A 19,817-nucleotide genomic window follows, 5' to 3' on the forward strand; every position below is an offset into this window, starting at 1 on the left:
ATGCTGGGGACTGTCCTTAGTGTGCTCATTGCTGAACATCAGAAGACACCAAACATGTATTGAGCACTTTTCAGGTACTATGTATAGTGACTACTGGCTTTCTGTATAGAATGCCCTTTAAGCCTGGCTATGCCCCAAAGGTACGTCCACCTTCATATGAAAAATGGGAAGACTGAAGTTCAGAAGAGAACACACAGACAGCTAGGGGTGGAGCCGAGGTCAGACCCAGGGTTCTGCCTGCCAGCCATTTTTGTGCCTAGGCATCTGCTGCCCATAGGAACCTGTAGGGACAAGGCCCTGGGTCATCCACTGGAGCCTGAGTCATTTTACAAAATCATGACTGAAGGTCTAAAATTCTTTTGAAGCTGCAGCTATCCAGAATAAGATCTCTCCTGTAGGACAGTGTGGCACTTCTCTCTCCTGGATGTCAGTCACATCTTTGGTAGAGGGGCAGAAGGAGGACTGCATAGTTGAGAACTTTTGGCTTCCCTTCTCTTCACCCTGGACCTAATGCTTCAAAAGCAAACCTTAAAAACCTTCTTTGTTTTTGCTTCTGCCCCCTCTCCCAGCCCAACCCCTTCCTTCTCCTCTAACTTGATGAGAACATGCAGTTCTCATTTTCACACTGATTTGCTACATGACAAGGGTGCTTTTCAGCCTCCTGCAGCTACTGAGGCCCAGTGCGGTACAGGTTCTTGCCCGAGGTCACACAGCATGTAACTGGCAGAGTCAGGGTTTCACCCAGGTCTCCTAGCCCCACTACACTGCTGTTCCATGGGTGAATCAGCTCAGCATCCAGGGGCTGAACAGCTACTTCTTGCCAAGTCTTGTGGGGCCATGACAGGGATTGACAGGGGTCCTGCCCTTGGGAGCCCTTGGTCTAGTAGGGGAGACTGACAAGTCAATGCCTTCCATCATCAGTCTGCCCAACACCCACTGGACAAGTGCCTACTGTGTGCTGCAGAGGTGAAGATGCAGCAGCCTCAGACCCTTCCCCTGAGCTCACAGTGACTGTGGGGCAACATGCTTGGCACGGTGCAGGAGACACTGAGAAGGTGCCAGCATTGTGCCAGATACAGACATGAACCCCACAGGCCAGGGCAGCTTCTCAGAGGAGAGGAAGCCAAGTAGAAGGCTGCAGACATCCTGAACCAGACTTTGGCATCACACCAGCCTTGATTCAAGTCTCACCCAGCCCCTTACCATGTTGTCTAACAATGGGCAAATCCCTTCAGCTGAGCCTCTGAGCCTCATTCCTCTATTTGAAAGCCTGGCACAATAATGGGAACAGTCATTTCAGGAAAAAATGGGATCTTAAACTAAGCAACGCTAAGGACAAACTCCCTGAGGTGTGGCTAGGTGAAGGAGCCCCTTGGGATACTGAGGCATCTAGAATCTAGCTGTGGCAGGAAGTGTTACCACCTCTAGGTCAGAAGTGTGAGGAGAGGAAATAGTTTTCCCTCTGCCCAGCAGGAGCTGGCAGCATGGAGGAGAGGCTGCCATGGGGTGTTCCCCAGAGTTTGGCAGTGGTGGCCCCTGTACACAGCAGGATGGGAGTGGAGCAGATGCACCGTCATCCCCCAAACTCCTGCCAGTGCTTCCAACTAGCTGAGCCCAGATGAAAGCTGCTGTGAGGGCCCCTGGTGCTCCAGTCTGCAGGGTCAGCCTCCTGGCACTGAGAAGGGCAGAGAAGGTGGAGAATGGATCTGGGGATACACAGTATTGCCAGTGCTGTCACGCCATGATTTGGGCATGGAGTCAAGAGCCCGAGTTTCACTCCTTGTCCAGCCTGCCCAGAGCTTTGGCACTGCCTGTATACCCAGTTGAGATGCCAAGTTCAGAATCCTTCCTAAACAATCTTCCTTGCAGAGATCTGAAAGTTCTGGGCTCCCATCCTGATCAAGGTGCCAGGAAACCCTGGGTCCTAGTCTGTCATCCAGGGCACCAAGAGGGAATCTGCCAGGTCAAGGTGGGAAGAAGCTGGGCTGGCATGTCAGGACAGGTCTGATCAGGTGGGGCTGAAGCTCTGGTGGTGTTTGCTGCTCTGCTGGAAATGGCTTAAGAAGAGTCTCCCAGCCTCTCTGGCTTCTGCAGGCCATGAGGTTTCCCCATGTCATGTACAGAAAGTAGATTTAGCTCAGATGGTGAGGGGCAGGGCATGGCTGGGGGTCGTACTAGGGTTGTTTTGAATCTGCCTGGTACCATGCAGGGACCATCCACTGCAGGGATCGTCCACTGCAGGTTCCATGGGATGCTCTGGGCAAAGACTCCTCTGTGCTCTGCCCCTCGCCATCTAAGCTAAATTCACTTGCTCTGTCCTGGCCTCTCCTCTCTGTCTTGGTCCTTACCTCTCAGTTCTAAAGAACTCAGCATACTCTACTGACCACTTCTTTTCTGTCCCATCCCCACACCCTACAGCCCTGCTCCCTGCCTTCCTGTGGCCTCATGAATGCAGGAGTCCTTCCTTAAATGATCTTCTCTTCCACTTTCTAAAAGTTCTTGTTTGCCTCTTCTCTCCATTTGGAAGGGCCCAGTGGCTGCACTTGCTTTTGGGAGAGGGTACATCTCTCTGGGGCAGAGGGACCCCAGGTATCCGTGATTACCAATGCTCTGCAGACGGTACTGAATCCCTAATGGACAGACACAGCCCTGCCTGGGCTTCCTCCCTACGTGGACTCTGTCTTTGTCGCTCTTGCCTTATTCAGCCCAGTGTTTGATGACATCTTCCGTCACTCAGGGGCCAAGGGGGCATGGCCTAAGACCTTATCAATCAGTGTCGCTGGTTTGGGAGCTGTCCAATCAGGCGCACAGGTGGAGAGGCCTTAGCGGCTTCAGGCCCACGCTGGGGCCTTCGCCTCTCGCTGTGCCGGGATCTTGAGTTCCGTTCTTTACCGCTGTGTTCTCTGCTACTTCAGGCTCAGCCTAGGTGGCCCTGTGACCTGCAGGTATTGAGAGAACCATGCTTAAGACACCAGGGCCTCCTGGAAGCCTAGAAATGGTGAGTGTGAGGGGCCTGGTGTCCTGAGACGTGGCGGGGATGGCTGGAAGTGGCTGGAACCGCCTGTGGCGCAACCTGGGTTCCCTCAGGCCGCAAGATGGCGGCTGGGCCCACCCTGGGACTTGCATCCTGTCCCAGACTTGCACGGCGACCTCGCCCTGTCTGCAGCATTCCATCGCCTGGATGGTGAGGGTGGGCTGGAGGGTCCTGGGGAGAGTTCCGATTCGGGGTGTGGGGCTTGTGCGAGGGGAGCTATTGTCCGGGGTCCCCGTCCCTTCTTTCTCCTGTTAAACCTTAAAGGGCATCATTGCAAAAATGTTAAATAATTTATTGGAGCAAAGAGCATTTAAGAGTTGTCCAGCACTGAGCCACGGTTTGTGGTCCACAGGAGGGGCTTGAAGGACAAGCTTTTATAAGGTGCATGAGGACAGAAACCCAATTCAGTAAATGATTGGGGACACTTACGTAGTTGTCTTATCTATACGATCAAGGTGGAAATTTTCTAGTTATGTAATCAGAGGTTAATTGGTGGTTTGTGGTGGGTTAAGCCTGAATTTTGTTTCCCTCTAAGGAAGTAATTTACAAGAAATACTTCTGAGTTAGATTCTTTTTTTTTTTTTTAACATAGGAACACAGGGCACTAGAGCTACCTCAGTCTAATTGCCTGCTGTTTAATTATTATAACACTGTCCAGGGAACTGGTTTCCCCTTGCGTTTTCCAAATGCGTCTCAAGCAGGGTCTCAAGTCCAACCCCCTGTTCCCCCAGTCTAACTCTGGATTGCAGTAAAATACTAAATTTCAGGCTGGGCACGGTGGCTCACACCTGTAATTCCAGCACTTTGGGAGGTGAAGGCGGGTGGATCACAAGGTCAGGCGGTGGAGATCACCCTGCCAGCATAGTGAAACCCCTGTCTCTACTAAAAATACAAAAAAAAAAAAAAAAAAAAAAAAAAAAGCCTGGTGTTGTGGCAGGCGCCTGTAATCCCAGCTACTCGGGAGGCTGAGGCAGGAGAATCACTTGAATCTGGAAAGCAGAGGTTGCAGTGAGCCGAGATGGCACCACTGCACTCCAGCCCGGGCGACAGTGTGAGAATCCATCTCAAAACAAACAAACAAACAAACAAACAAACCCCCTAAATTTCTAGTTCCTTCTAACATTCCCAAATGTTAATTTCTCCTCCGTAATTCACAAGATTATCAACTATTTGTCCTTTATTGTACATTTCAGACACAGTATTTTAATTATTTTTTCACAAAGCATTGGATGGCACCTTATAAAATATTTGTCTTCTGTTTGTAAACATTTCACAGGAAAGTGGAGAATAATCTCCTGATACTACTGTAAAAAAAATCTCTGTGCCTCTCTTCCTTTTATCTTCCGTGGGCCCAGACTTCTTATGAGAATGTCTTTGGGTTGAGGTTTCTGTTTGGAAACTTTACAGATTGATGTGTCCTCAGCCCCCTCCTGTGTTTTCCTGGTTCTGAACTTCAGTACTATCTGAGGAAGACCCAAGTTACTTATCATGGCTATGTCTGCTGGAGTGAGTAGTGCATATCAGCCCCTGGGTTATTTCCTCACGGAGAAAAACCTGGGAGTTATGGAGTGCAGTCTCTCAAGGGAGCAGGTGGAGGCCCTGGGGCTGAGAGGAGTCTCCTGGTGTATATATGGTGCCTCTAAAAAGCTAACCCCTTGGGACATTTAGTTTGTCTTCATTGATTCCAGCTTCCGTTTCTTGAGACACGTTTTGTTGGTCAGCCAATCAGATGCTGGTTTTGAGGGAAAAAGAGAAAAATGATTCCTGCCCTCTGCATTCTCTCAGATTTCTGAAAGGAAAATTAAAGTATCTCAAAGGACAAGGAAAACCCATCCTAATGAGATGGTGCAAGAACCTGCAAGTAAAATGCACCTGGGTCGTTCACCCACTGATGCACAGTGCCGCGTGTCCTGGGAGGGTGGTCATTGAGCACTTCAGTGAGCAGGATGGAAAGATCTCTCAGTTATTGGATGGCCTGACTTCACATGAGTCAGACATGTCTGTGTTGCAATCAGCACTGCCACTACCTAGTTTTGCCACCTTGAACGAATTTGCTCACTTATTTAAACTTCAGTTTTTAAACTGTAAATTTAGTTTTATCAGTAGAACTAGAAAGGTAAGACAACATTTACAAAGGGAATGAAAGAGATAGATTTGAGAAAAAATTAGATAGCTAGTCAGGAATTCCAGTCGTTAAAAAAATCTGATTTACCTTTTTTCTTTTCTAGAGGGAGTGTAGGAAGTTTCTCAGTCTGTTCTTTTTTAGGGGGTGATTTCAAATAGAATCCCAGGACTTAACTGTGGGAATGATATCAAGGAGTAGGATAGTGAATATGTCTTCCGTTAAGACTGTATGACTTGAATACATTTCCATAAGAAAATGTGGTAGATTAATTGGTGAATGGCATGGACTCATTAAAACATCAGTTCCTCTTTTTGTAGTGTGAATTCGTGACAGTAGATATCTCTGTCCTACGTCTGTTATCTTGATTTCTGAGTTTAATTCTAAATTTCATGAGATGGACTTGACACCTCCTAGAAGTGTTCCTGTGTGATGAATTGTTTACTAAATGAGTTGTGGAATAATTATATGTTTATTGTCTGAAAGGGATAAATGCTTCTGCTTTTCTTGTGGAGGTATGAAATGTAAGCACATTAAAATGTCCTTCCGTTACATATAAACACTGAGCGATTTGGCTGAATTTTTCAAAGACTGGTATTTTCTTATTTAAAATGAAGTGAATAACCCTAACTGGGAAGTTGAAGCCTTAACCCAGTGACCCCAAGCTAAGGCCAATATTGAATCTGCAAAAGGAGTTCACTGGAGGTCCAGTTAATTCTTCCTGGGGAGCCTCCCCTGCAAGTGTCCCAGTCTGGTCACTCCAACCATGGAAGAAGGTTTTAGACTGGGAGAAGCTACAGAGCTCTGAAAAAGTAGGTATCCACAGGCAGATGCAGTTGGGTTTAGGGTGGAAGGGGATTGAATGGGTTGTTCTGAGGATGGAATTGTTATTTTCCAGGGGCTGTTTCTAGACTTTGCCAAATAAAACAAAGTCGGATTTAGGTAAGAAGTTAGTTTCAAAGGAGTATTCCAACAGGGAGAAGTAACAACTATAAGATCTTTGAAGATCCCAGAGGGTAGGCAGACAAGGGCTGCCTTTCATAGGGAGGAACAGACAAGATTAGAATGACGATTGGAGGGGAAGATTAGGACGGAGGATGGCAAAACATATTCTAGATCAGAGAATGTTTCATCCGGAATTCAGTGTGTTCTTAGGAGGTACACACGGTGAGGTTGTATGTTGACTCAGACTGAGGGCAGGACAAAGTTCAGGGACCTGGGGGAGGGAGAGGAACGTAAGCAATGTTTATATAAGAAGTGTTTTGTTTTGGGCCGGGCGCAATGGCTCATGCCTGTAATCCCAACACTTTGGGAGGCCGAGATGGGCGGATCACCTGAGGTCAGGAGTTTGAGACCAGCCTGGCCAACATGAAAAAACCCCATCTCTACTAAAAGTATGAAAATTAGATGGGTGGGGTGGCACACGCCTGTGATCCCAGCTATTCAGGAGGCTGAGGCAGGAGAATTGCTTGAAACTGGGAGACGGAGGTTGCAGTGAGCCGACATTGTGCCACTGCACTCAGGCTGGATGACAGAGTGAGACTGTCTCAAATAAAAAAAAAAAAGAAAGAAAGAAAGAAAGAAAAAGAAAAAAGAAGGGAAGTATTTTGTTTTGACTCTGAAGACAAAACTGTTCAGCCTATTCTTTATGAGAAAAAGATGGAAATTTACAGAGTGTGTGTGTAGCTATGTGATAGGCAAAAAGGGAGCATCATCTAAGTCGTAACTGGAAGAGTGTTGTGTTTCTTTTTGTTAAGCTGTTCCTGGAGGACACAAAGGATGGGAATGTCATTAATCACAGCTATTGGCCAGGATTACCTAGGAGCCACATCTTTCCCCACCACTTTTCTTTGTCCTGTACATCTCTTCCGTTTGTCTCTTCCTGAGTCGTATCTCTTAAAATAAACTGGTAAATATTAAGGGCAGTGTTTTTCTGAGTTCTGTGAGAAGTTCTATCAAATTATTGAACTTGAAAGGGGATTATGGGAGTTCTGTTTAGAGGCAGTAGCTCAGATGTATAGATGGGCCCCCAGGGCTTGTGACTGGCATCTACAGTAAGGGCAATGGTGTGGGACTGAGCCCTGAAATTGTGGGGCCTGTGCTCACTCTGGATATCATCAGAATTGAAATTTAGGCACCCAGCTGGTGTTGGAGAATTGCTTAGTTTTCAGCAAACTCCATAGATTTGGTGTTAGAGGAGCAGCATCACAGGGGCCTGGGTTTGAGAATCCGGGTGTCCAGGGAAGGTCATCTCTGCTCTCCTGCACACAGCCTGTCACACTTCACATTATCCTGTATTTGTGGGTCTCTTACCAGGGAGAGAGGGGACTGGGAACTTAGAGGAAAGGAGTGCTGAGAACAGGCCCTCTCCTACCACAGCTGCAGATGCGTGATTCCCACCCACTAGGGAACATACCCACTAGGCATTCAAGTGGCCACACTTCTCCCAGGACTAGGCACCATCCTCATGAATTGCACTATGACATCTTTGCTCCTTAAGTTTCTTGCCAGAAACCCACAAAAGTAGTTAGAGGACCCCTGGTACATCTCCACCCTGACAATAAACTTGTAGCGGCAACTTATTATCTCTGCCAAACTGGAGTTCTGGACAACCCAATTATAATCTCATCTACTACGTGGACACAGGAATAAATCAGAATATAGTCCCACCTGGGCCAGTATGTATAGCACAAACCAGTCTTTCCACCTACCTTGTACTCTCCCCAACCTGTGGATTTTTGATAGCATCTTTCTCTCTTCTGCTTTCCCTCTCACAAACCATCTTTCATGTGTATACTGTGTACCCAGGAACACCCCTTATAGACCTGAATCTAGTGCCTACCAAAATTCAGATATCCAGGAGCCACGTCTCTAGACCTGGCCATTGTAGGTGAAAATGCAAGCTAGAAATAAGAGGATTAATCTTTGAAAGTAAGGGAAGAGATTTTGTTCTTTTTCCTTTTCTTAAAGCATTTATATGTAATTTTTTCTGCTTTTTTAAATATATGACAATTATTTTAACAGCTAAATCAACATTTTGTCATTCCTTTTTGACTCAAGATTTTCTTTAGGACCTGAGAACCATGGCTTTGATTCTATTTTTGATTTAGCAAAGCTCGTTTTATTTTTTTTTATTTTTTTTACCTTTTTTGAGACGGACGGAGTCTTGCTCTGTCACCCAGGCTGGAGTGCAGTGGCATGATCTTGGCTCACTGCAAGCTCCGCCTCCCATGTTCATGCCATTCTCCTGCCTCAGCCTCCTGAGTAGCTGGGACTGCAGGTGCCCACCGCCATGCCGGGCTAATTTTTTGTATTTTTAGTAGAGACGGAGTTTCACCGTGTTAGCCAGGATGGTCTCAATCTCCTGACCTTGCAATCCGCTCGCCTCGGCCTCCCAAAGCTCGTTTTATTTTTATTTTTCTGCTTTCTATCTTCTAAAGTAGACATAGATTTGTTTAGAATAAACTGATTTTAAAAGCACAAAACACTTGAGCACAAAGAATAGGATTAAATTCAGCAATACAGAGTGATGAAGAGTAAAAGATATTGAGTATCTTTCCTTTGACAGAAAACTGATCATCTAAGGCAATGACCTAGTATTTGGAGGCCTTGGTACTTACATGGCAAAAGCAAGAACAGTTTAGTGTATGAACAGAACAGTGGAATGTGTAGCTGTACCTTTGTTTCTGTTTATTACATAAGAACAGTTAGCATAGTTTTGTGTAGTATTTAGTAGACAACTGCATCCATGTAAATGAAACAGTATTTCATACAATAGTGTGAATATAAGGTTATAATATTTATTTTGGACAAACTCTTGAAGTAGTAACTTTAATATCAATATTACTTATTGTTTTGAAATATAAAGTATTTTAACTTAAATTTACAGATAATTTTAGAAAATACTGCATACATTATGACTAGTTTGTTAAAAATATTTGTAGTTATTTATATCTAATATCTAAAGAAAATTCACTACCACATTGTTACAGTAGATATTAGTCTGACATACTGCTTAGTTGATCCCATAGGTATAATTATATGTCAGCAAGATTTTGGAGTGTGTTCTTTTATTTTACTAAGTTAGGAATGCAGCTATTACAGAACAAATAGACACAGGTGATGCGGCCACCCAAGGATAACTGCTCTTCAGTTGGCATTGTTGCAAGCTCAGATCTAATCATCTAGATGAACAAAGTCAGCTTCCAATTCTTCATCAGAAAGTGCTGGTGGGGGTTGTCAGATGTGTTTCAATGTAGATGCCCAATCCAATGACCAGCAGATTACAGATCAGCATAGATGGAAGAAAAGCTTTAAGAAATTCTGCTGAGAATATTTTCCCTTTGTTCATAACACTAGTTTCTCATGCTGAGAGTAGCTGTGCACTTTGAGTGTTTAAAGGGGAACTGCTTCAGGGAATATTTTCTGGCCAACTTGAATAATCTCATATCTAACCTGAGTTTTTCTTTAAAATGCTTTCAACTTCTTTCTTTTCTCAATACAATCTTCCTCAGACTGAGAGCTGTTTTTCTCCCAATTCTTTGGGTAGTTGTTTCAGAAGACCTCTTAGTGTCTCTTGGTGCCTTTGAGAGGTGGGCTGTCACAGTGACAACCCTTGGAGCTGCTCTATCCAGACTCATGCTGGGAATCTAGCAGTCTTTTTTCTCTGTCACCTGTAGAAATAGAAACTGAAGCTGAAACTCTCCTGTTGCCATTATTGAGAAAATATAATTCTACCCAGGAGCCCTCTGGCAGCTCAGGGGTCCCACTCTATGATGTAGCACTGGGGTGCAGCTGTGACAGTTGGGGTCCACATGGGATATGGGTTGCCAGCTGTAGGCTGTGGGCTGTGCCTCAGCAGCAGTTAATAGGGTTCAAGAGAGGACACAGCTTGCCAGGAGAGGGCAAGCAAGAGTACTGCAGGCCAGAGCTCAGGGAGAAGGGACCCATTGCTTTGAAGTGTAAATAGCCAAGAAGATCACAAACTGTTCAATAGTATCTGTAGGAGAGTGGGAGGCTACCTTCCACAGGCACCTGGCTCCAAGTTGGAAAACTACTTCCTGTCATAAAGATGGGGAAGTTTATTATTTTTTGAATATGGCCAATTAGCATACACAGATGCCCACCCCCAATTACCAGGTAAATTTAGGGTGAACTATGTATGACAAATGGTGCTGCTAAGTCCTCCACTTGTGGACTAATGATGGTGACCTTCTTTCTATTTTTGCACTCTTCTAAGCAGATTGCCTGTGATGCAGGTCACATTCTGGTTTAATTGTGTGATACAATAGTACAATAGTTTTTTTTTTTTTCTGTTCTATTATTGTGGAGCTTTCCTGGCATTTCCCGAGTTTTGTTTCTAATTATATTCTCCAAACACTTTCCAGAATTGCCAGACATGATACAAACATATAAAGTTCCCACCACACTTCTTGCTGGAGGGGCCTTTCCCTCTCAGGCTTCCAGCCAATCCACAATTGTGCTACAAAGTGCATGCTGCCCCCAAAATACGCAGGCAGAATGGTGTTTCTCCCTATCTGGGATCTATTGTCATCTAAAGTCACTTCTAGAGAATTTTTAGACCATATTTCTACAAACTCCACAGGGCAGCAATCAACCATTCCACCTCTTTCAGTGATCTGAAACTGATCTGAAAGTGATCTGAAACTGATCCAGAGACCACAGGACCCAGAAACCCAGTCAGGATAACCCGTGTGCATTGAGTAGATATGAGAAGAATCTCCACTTTCTCCTTCCTCTTGTCCAAATGCCCACACATGTGCAAATAACACCTGCTGCTTTTCTACCCATCCAAGACCTAAAACTATGCTCCAAATTCTGATTCCAGATCTTGAGATTTGAGAAAAGAGAAAAACTTTTTTTTAAGGAATTCAAATATTAGGCCCAGAGAGACACTAAAATGAGGCCACAATCATGTCCTACTGCCTTGAGCTATGCATGCATCTCTTGAAACTGCTTGCTGTTGCCACACATAACTATACATTAACCTAATAATCCCACACTGGACACTACACCCCACACCCTATAGCTTAACAATGTGTAGGCAATCAGTAATGCTATTTCTGTAAATCAATAAGAATTCCTCACAAACAACTCTGTATCAGCCCACTACTTGTCCTTTACTTTTGCCTTTACAAATCCACTTGTAACTGCTGCTAATTGAAGTGTATATTCAGGGCAGCTTGAATCTACGCTCCCAGGTTGCAATCCTCAAGCTTGGCCCAAATAAACTCTGCTTCTATGAATGTTGCCTCAACTTTTTTCCTTTTTTTTTTTTTGAGATGGAGTTTTGCTCTGTTGCCCAGGCTGGAGTGCAGTGGCATGATCTCAGCTCACTGCAACCTCCGCCTCCCAGGTTCAAGTGATTCTCTTGCCTCAACCTCCTGAGTAGCTGGGACTACAGGCGTGTGCCACCATGCCTGGCTAATTTTTTGTATTTTTAGTAGAGATGGGGTTTCACCATATTAGCCAGGATGGTCTCGATCTCCTGACCTCATGATCTGCCTGCCTCCACCTCCCAAAGTGCTAGGATTACAGGTGTTAGCCACCATGCCCTGCTGCTTTTTTCCTTTTCAGTCAACATACTATTTAGAGTGTGCAGCGTCTTTGAGGGGATCTCTCCTCTGGTTTTACTCTGCTTGCTGTAATAGCCAAGAATGTAGAGACAGGTGGATCCCACCCAGAATCTGCACGTAAGAGCTGGCTACCATCTGGGATTTACAAAATAGGGCTAGACTTTGGATTGAGAACATACAGAAAAACCACAGGAGATATTTTCTGCATAGTGAGGTCAACATTGACATCTTAAAGTCCCCCTTACAGAATGTGTCCCTTTGAGCTTTCCAGATCTTGTCCAGTGACTTGCTGCAGATAAGTGGGAGGCTCCTGAGGTAAATAGACTCTGATGGCAGAATCTGTAAGTATAAACAAGCATTGTTAAACCAAAATTAAAATTCCGAGGCCTTCCCAACCATCTGAATGGACCCCTCCTCTTGGCCAGGGCATTCCAAAGTGAACCTGAAAGATTAGCTCAGACCATGACAGGAACTTGGGGTTAGATATGCTTCATTATGCCCTCTTCCCTTTGGAAATCAGGAAAAGCCAACCAAGGTTAACATCAACACAGACCTTTAGTCTGATAAGAAATATTTACACTCTATTATCTTTGAAGCCTGTGACCTGGAGGCTTCATCTGCATTATAAATCTGTAGTCCCCACAACCCCTTATCATGACCCAGACATTCCATTCTATTGATAATAACAATTTCAACCAATTGCCCATCAGAAAATTGTTAAATCTAACTATAACATGAAAGCACCCACTTTGAGTTCTCCTGCGTTTATGGGCTGACCCAATGTATATCTTAAATGTATTTGATTGATGTCTCATGTCTCCCTAAAATATGTAAAAGCAAGCTGCACTGAGACCACCTTGGGCACATGTTCTCCAGGTCTCCTGAGGGCTGTGTCGTGGGCCATGATCATTCATATTTTGCTCAGAGTAAATCCATTCAAATTTTTTACAGAGTTTGACTCTTTTTTTTCAACATATCTTAGCAGTGAGAGGTCAATGCCAGAAAATAATTAGAGCTGTGACCACAACTACACCTACCTGTAAAATGTGACACTAGAGTAGAGTATTCTTGTCCTTCCTCTTACCTAAGAACTAGCTAATTAGGATGGGTGATATCACATCTGGATCCAAGTTCTAGAGCTCCACCATGACACTTTCATTTTCTGTTTAGAGTCAGGTTGGGTCTCTTTTGCCTGGATTACCATGTGGCCATAATCTCAGAGTCACTGGGAACCCTCTCACAATGGCCTGTGAGTCTGTGAGACATTTGAGGATGTCCTGTGCAGACTTGGATCAGGCTGACAAGAGTGTCTAACTCTGGTTCCATCTCAGAGTAAGATAAATGAGGCACCCAGTGTTTGTTTCTCTCCTCATGGAAGGAAGCTCCTTGGTTGGTACCCAAAGAAGAGTTTCTCCAGTTTCTTGGTACTTGGGTGAAAAACAAGGAGGAGGTCTCAAGACTCAAACTAATAAACCAATTGCCTCCACTTCATATGCCACAAGAAAAATAGGTGAAGCAGTCATGGTCCTTACCATCCAGGAACTTTCAGTCTGGAGCAACTAGATAAATGGTTGAGTTCAGCACCATGTGGTCAGTACAATGAAGGGAGGTGTGCAAGGCACTTGGGCTTCATTGGGACCATGTCCCTTAGCTGTTATGACTTCCGATGTTACCACCTGAAGGGCTATTCATTCACAGAAGAGTTGTGATGGTTGTTGTTGCTATTTCTAGTGTTTTTACCTTGCTAAGAATCCATATTTAGCTTCTAATAAAATTGTTCTAGAAAACCCTAGGAGTTTTGGTTAAATTGCTTAGTATTATATGTTATAAAATAGACAAGGAGGTAGCTAAAAATAGATTAAAATTACACAAACTCTTAGGCTTAGGAAAGAGAACTGGAAATACCCCAGGAGCTTTGAGAACATAATTCTACATAGGACCCTCTCCTTGCCCCATCCCTGTCCAGATTCACCCTCTTCTGGGGCTTCATCTAGGTCTTGAATCTCTCCTCACAGAACTGATTAGAGGAGATCAGAGTTTTGGGTGGTGGCTCCTGCTGCCTCTCCAGAACTTGTGCTTAAAATTTCCTGAAACTCAAAGGTAGACAAATCAGAGCAATTTACTGTATATTTTGGAGCCTTAATTTCTTTTTCATTGAAGCCAGGGCTTGTAGAGACATCCCTCCCAGCAACCTATGTTCTATTTCTGCAGATCCAGTAGTTGCTTAACAAGTCACAAGAAAGTAGACACAAACGTAACAATGAGAAATCTCTCTGAACTACACTTTACCCTTCCTTTCTATATTCCTATTGGTCTATATTTATCTTTCATTCTATATATTTTCTTTTCACATCAGTGATGAGGAAACAGAAGAAGAAATAAAAATGCTGGGTCCTTCATCTAAATCCTGGGAGTTATTGAACACTTAGTACCCAACTCTCAGGCTGTTATAAGGATTAAGTCACATAATGTGAGATTCCCAGAACAGTGCTCCTTAACATACTTTTGAGCACATAGTATCTGCTTAACAAACTGCATTAATGAATCTGTATGTGTTATTTTCCACTGCTTTTGCCTCCATCTGTGAATCTTAAGATGCCAGCAAAGAATGTGATCTTTCAGGATGGAGATTGGTTGTCTTCATCTGGATCATATGTACTTGTGACAGCAGTGCTGGGTGTAAGGGTCTCTGTGCTGTGCGTGCTTTCTTTAGCTGAGTGCTGCTAATAGGTCCAGGGGGATCAACATCAGCATTGACAGGGGACCATTCATGGACCCTTTCAAAATCTGCAGAATCACATTATGTATGGTGGGGCTAAGATTACCAAATGATTTATATGCACTGTGAAGCTGGAGAGACAATGCTTGGCTAAGTGGTTCTCAGCCCAGGCTTCTAATTAGTATCACATGGCCAGTTTGAAGAACTCTCTTGACTTGTGCCCTCCCTCAGAGTCTGTCTATTGGTCTGGGTGGAAGCATCCATGTTGTTTTAATAAAATGCCTCATGTAACTCTGAGGTGAGGCCAGGGTCAAGCACAAGGGGTTCAAGATAACATTCATGAGAGGTGAGTTCAACCTTTGCTCCGGAAAAAAGGTCACAGGGCCTGCTCTCCTTGGGTTTTGTAGGGTCAAGTCAGTGCAGCACAGATTCCCATTGCTGCAGCAGAAATTTCTGGCATCTGTGCTAGGTGAAGGCACCTGAGGGCAAGAAAAGAGAAACTTACATTTTGATCTTTGAGGAGGACCTCATTGTTCTCAAATCTCTTGTGTTATAAAAGATAGAATGGTTAGACTTTTTCTGAACATCTAGGTCCTTCTGCCTGTGGTTGTGGTGATAGCAGGTGAATGGATTGTGCTGATACTTTTAAAGTCATATCCTCAAGATGCAGGTGTGACTTTTCCAGAGAAATCTGTGAAGGAATCCCAGAAGAGGAAGAAGAGGAAGAAATGGCTTTTTCTCAGGTGAATGTGTCTTAGATTGAGCTGTGTCCACTCTGCTTCCTGGAATTCCACGTGTTTAGAACTCGCAAACTTTTACTCCCCTATTTGTGCTGTTCCTCCTTAATGAATTTGTTTCAGCTATTTTTTTTTCTCTTTTCTTCTAATAGTCAGGAGCTTCTGGAAATTTTCTTTGCTATATACCAGAGCCTTCTCCACATTCTCTTTATCTTGCCTTCTTACAAGCCATGCAGAATTCTTACCATGAATTTATGACCTGTAATATTTAAAATGTTCCCTTTATGGCTGTTGAACATGAAAAGGTGTGGATACCCAAGGTTCCTATTGGGGAAGTGCTGGAGTCCTTGTATATTAGTCAAGAAGGAGAACATGTACTGTTTAGGTTCCATCCATGTGCTCCATCAGCTCTGTGCAGAAGAGGATTAAGAAAATACACATTTGAACAGAATGGCATTTATTGCCCAGATTAGTTCAGAAAGTTCTAAGAAAAATAATTTGGAGATACTCGCTCTCTAGGACGCTAAGTAAAGACTATTTAAATACAGTATTAGAGATTACAGAACGTGGTAGCTATCTGTAGCTTGGACTTTTCATAAAATTGATGTATTTTGATGATTAGATTGAGATTACAGCTTATGTTTTTGAGGGGCCAGTATCAACGCAGTGGTGATGTGTTCTCTGCCTCAGCATACAATAAAAACCTGTCCTGTTATAGTTGATGTTAATTTCATTCACTTGCGTAAAGAGCTCTGACAGATTTTTCTGCTGTGGAATGAATGATCTTTCCCTTTATTATTTAGTACCTTGGGGGTATTTCCCAGCTGATGTGCATAAACCATCACATTTAATTTGGAAGCTCCACTGTCTTCTTCGATTCTCTTTACATGTATCTTTCTTTGGAAAAATGAAGGCTCTCATTGTTTACTGGTCAGAAAAACTGGGATAAACCCAGGCTCTGCCACTGACTGGATGTTTAACACAATATTCTTCTTAGGTCAGAAACATTAGCATCACTGGTGAGCATGTTAGAAATTCAGAAACCCAGGCTTTATCCCAGATCTCCTGAAACAAAATCTGCATAATGAGATCTTCAGTTTGTTGTTGTGCATATTAAAATTTGAGCAGTACCCTCTATTTCACCATAACTTTTTCATCTGAAAAATACATACAACTTATTCTGTATGATGTAAATATAGCCCTCAAAAATGTACATGTCTGTGTTCATGCTCTTAATGTTATATTTTATTATCCAGAAAAGCATAGGCTGATGCACTGTTGTTACAGATCTTATTCCATCCTCTTTCCTCCAGGAGAGACTATTTCTGTGTTGAAAAGCATTTTATTAGGTGACTCTAGTCAATCATATAAGTCACGATCAGTTCTCTTCGCTTTTTTTGTCTTGAGTCAAATTAAGATTTATGCCTATGGCCACTTGGTAAAAAAGTGTTTGTGTACATTTTTTTGTGTGTTTGTTTGTTTTTTTTCAGAGACTGTTGACATTCAGGGATGTGGCCATAGAATTCTCTGTGAGGAGTGGCTATGTCTGGACCCTGCTCAGCAGAATTTGTGTAGGAATGTGATGTTAGAGAACTACAGAAACCTGGTCTCCCTGGGTGAGGATAACTTCAATACATTTTTCCTAATATACCACAAGGGTTTCATTTCCTTCCTTTGTAGAATTTTTTTTCTGTAGTTTCTGCTTTCCATGAATACATTTTAGATTCCTGCTTTCAAGACAATCTTGGAGATTTGTTGTTGTAGAAAAGAAATTCTCGAAGATGTTCCACTTTTACCTGAACTTTCCCCTTTCCTGAGCTGATCTGTGTTGTCTTTTATTATAGATAAGTGGTAATTCCAGAAGTTTGGTGGCTTAAAATATTGTTGCCCACACCTGAAAATCCAATTGCCACTACTAATTTTTGGTTGAGTAATACTGGGTAGTGGAGGTAAAGACCCAGAAATTTAAAATAAGTCCTAAATATTCTGGAGGTTCTGTCATGGAATAGTATTTGGAGATTTTCTAGACTTCTATTATGTCTTCTTTTCCCTACTAAACATAGTACTAGGTTGGTAATTGGAAAATCTCAGCAACAATTATGTTACTTTTTAAAATAAAACAGGTATTGCTTTCTCTAAGCCAGAGCTGATCACCTGTCTGGAAGAAAGGAAAGAGCCTTGGAATGTGAAGAGACATGAGACAGTAGCAAAACTCCCAGGTAGGTGAGAATGAATGAAGCAGATGACACAGCAGATGACAGATGAGAGGTCCCAGGTCAATGAGGAAGCCAGACCTTAAAATGTGATTTGGGAGGCCTGCCTTTCAGTGGAAATAGTTTGTGAGAAGCCTGGATTTCTTTTTCTTTCTCTCATACAGGGGCATCTTCTGTCTCATGCTCTTAAATTCTCTATGGATTCTACTTTCCCTTTAGTGATCCTCCTTCTAGTTTACATTGAGAGGCAAAGTCATTTTCATGGCATATGAGGGACTACATGATCTGACTGCTTTTCTGTTGCCTTTAGGGACACACAAATATATTTTTTTAGAAACTATGATAAGCCATTTTTAAGTTCCCCTTTTGAATCATGGCTAAAATTTGTGAGAGTAATAGTGATATTGGGATTTGTTTCAGAAATTCCAGGAACACTCGGGACAGATGTTATGAGTTTTCTGCTTTAAAATTTTCTTAAACTATGGCGGTTTCAAATGTGTTTCTACAGAAATTCATACTTGGTAATTTCATCAGAATACTAAGCATCTGCCCAAATTTAAAAAAAAATCTGATGTTATTTTACTTCACTTTTTTTAGTATGAACTGAGTTGGTCATTTAAAGTCTATATGCCCTAATTCCTTAACTGTAAGATAGTTTAATTTGTCTACTGCCTACATTTCTCAAATATACTATGCCATTAGGGAGCTTACAACATTGCTGAGCACATATTAAAGTCCCATTTGTGACCTTATTTTTAATAACTATTATTTTATCATTTTATCTTGTTTAGTATGAAGCTTACCAGGACTGTGTCATTCATGTGCCTGTGCATATATGTATGTGCATCTGTACTGTGGATGTTTTTTACAAATTACATTTGTATAACTACATATTTATTGTGTATAATGTAATGACTTGCTATGTGTATACACTATAAAATAATTAGTACAATCACATTAACAGACATATCTACCCTTAGTACCTTTTTTTGTAGTGAGAACACCTGTTTACTGCCTTAGCAAATTTTAAGCATACAAAACATTGTTAACAATAGTCATGAAGCTATATATTAGATCCTTAATGCCTTTTTTTTTTTTTTTTTTTGAGACTGAGTCTCATTCTATCGCCCAAGCTGGAGTGCAGTGGCACGATCTTGGCTCACGGCAAGATCCGCCTACTGGGTTCACGCCATTCTCCTGCCTCAGCCTCCTGAGTAGCTGGGACTACCGGCACCTGCCACTACGCCCGGCTAATTTTTTGTATTTTTAGTACAGACAGGGTTTCACCATGTTAGCCAGGATGGTCTTGATCTCCTGACCTCGTGATCTGCCCGCCTCGGCCTCCCAAAGTGCTGGGATTACAGGTGTGAGCCACCGCACCAGGCCAGATCCTTAAAACTTATTGATCTTATAACTGAAAGTTTGTATCCTTTGAACATTTATTCATTTTCCTCACCTTTAGTCCCTGGCAGCTACCATTGGACTCTGATTTTATAAGTTCAACCTTTTCAGATTTCTCATATAAGTGAAAACAAGCAGTATTTCTCTTAATGTGCCTGCCTTATTTCACTTAGTACAGTGTCCTTCAGGTACATCCATGTTGTTGAATTGGCAAGATTCCATTATGTTTTATGGCTGAATAATATTCTATTGTCTATTTGGGCCATATTTACTTTATCCATTCAGCATTCACAAACATGTAGGGTTTTTTATATCTTTGCAATTGTGAATAATGCAATGAACTTGGGAGTGCAAATGTTTCTTTGAAATACTTGTTTTGTTTCCTTTGATTATATACCCAAAAGTGGGATTGCTAGATTGCCTGGCAGTACTGTTTTTCAGATAACCTTCATATTGGTTTTTATAATGACTCTACCAATTTAAAACTCTCCAAGAGTGTACAGAATATTTTTTCTTCACATTCTTATCAATAATTGTTATATTTATTTACATATATATGTAAAGATGTGTGTGTGTATATGTATATATACACACACACATATATGAGCTTTTATATAAAAATTCATATATAGATGGATATATCTATACAACTCCATTCCATTCTAACAGATGTGAGGTGATAGCTCATCATGGTTTTTATTTGCAGTTGCCTGATGAGTGGTGATGTTTTGTAACTTTTCATATATTTGTTGGCCATTTGTGTCTTCATTTTAAAATATGAATTCAGTCTTTTGCCTATTTTTCAATTGGGTTATTGTTTTTATTATTGTTTTGGCTTTGGATTTGCTTAGTTCCTTATTTTTCATATATTATTCTCTTATGTGTATAGTTTGCAAATACTTTCTCCCATTTCATGAATTTCTTATTTTATTCTATTTTCTGTGCAAAAGCTTTTTAGTTTGATGCAATTCAGCTTGTTTATATTTCCTTTGCTG

General features: G+C 42.4%; 2 pseudogenes; one reads left to right on the forward strand and one right to left on the reverse strand.

Moving 5' to 3' along the window:
* Positions 1 to 9,372: 9,372 nt before the first annotated feature.
* Positions 9,373 to 10,651, reverse strand: LOC112130656 (BCL2/adenovirus E1B 19 kDa protein-interacting protein 3-like; annotated as a pseudogene).
* Positions 10,652 to 15,097: 4,446 nt separating this feature from the next.
* On the forward strand, positions 15,098 to 18,747 carry LOC112130657 (zinc finger protein 722-like; annotated as a pseudogene).
* Positions 18,748 to 19,817: the final 1,070 nt, after the last annotated feature.

Source organism: Pongo abelii, chromosome 23 (genome assembly GCF_028885655.2).
Source record: "Pongo abelii isolate AG06213 chromosome 23, NHGRI_mPonAbe1-v2.0_pri, whole genome shotgun sequence".
Lineage (NCBI taxonomy): Eukaryota > Metazoa > Chordata > Mammalia > Primates > Hominidae > Pongo > Pongo abelii.